At 45.4% G+C, this 970-nt stretch overlaps 1 pseudogene; it reads left to right on the forward strand.

Moving 5' to 3' along the window:
* Nucleotides 1–269: 269 nt before the first annotated feature.
* Nucleotides 270–387, forward strand: LOC126475562 (5S ribosomal RNA; annotated as a pseudogene).
* The last annotated feature ends 583 nt before the right edge of the window (nucleotides 388–970 follow it).

The following is a 970-nucleotide window of genomic DNA, read 5'->3' on the forward strand; positions in this document are numbered from 1 at the left end:
TTTGGTTTATGTTACTTTTTTCGTCAGAGCAATAGAGAGTTGTGGACGAGAGGAGTCGAAATGTAACTAGTCTCCGTTGTACAAATGTGGGCTATTTTGTCCATGTATAAAGAGATGTGAAATAAAATTTTGTGGTTATTTAAGAGTGAACAACACATACTATATTGACTTCAACTGGTATCTCGTTTTAAAGGAGTCACATTTATATTAGATTACATAATTTTGAGAACACGACTGTTCAGCATTATTTACGGTGTTGTTACATGAAGAGCAACGGCCTTGCCGCAGTGGATATACCGGTTCCCGTGAGATCACCGAAGTTAAGCGCTGTCGGGCGTGGTCGGCACTTCGATGGGTGACCATCCAGGCCGCCATGCGCTGTTGCCATTTTTCGGGGCCCACTCAGCCTCGTGATGCCAACTGAGGAGCTACTCGACCGAATAGTAGCGGCTGCGGTCAAGAATACCATCATAGCGACCGGGAGAGCGGAGTGCTGACCACACGCGCCACCTATCCGCATCCTCCACCAAGGATGACACGGCGGTCGGATGGTCCCGATGGGCCACTTGTGGCCTGTAGGCGGAGTGGTTTTTTTCTTGTTATATGAAGGAATTACGTCACAGTACTGATTGTAAGAAGAAGTTTAAGATGTTGTTCTTAAACATTTTCGTGATCCAGGCACCCTCTCGGCGAATTCATAACCCGTTTATCATCAGAACAACAAGGAACATCAACAACTACAATGAGAAAGGATGAATATTATTTTCGAGAACTAATTTTTCTAAACCTCGAGTGTTAACGAAATACTTTTCGCAACCATGGTGGTGGTAAGTTCCTACTTGACCAAACTGCTGAGGTCATCGGTCCTAGGCTTGCAAGCTACTTAATCTAATTTAAACTAACTTACACTAAGCACAACACACACCCACGCCCAAGGGAGGACTCGAACCTCTGACGGGGGAAACCGAGC

This window comes from Schistocerca serialis, chromosome 4 (assembly GCF_023864345.2).
Source record: "Schistocerca serialis cubense isolate TAMUIC-IGC-003099 chromosome 4, iqSchSeri2.2, whole genome shotgun sequence".
In the NCBI taxonomy this organism is placed as follows: domain Eukaryota; kingdom Metazoa; phylum Arthropoda; class Insecta; order Orthoptera; family Acrididae; genus Schistocerca; species Schistocerca serialis.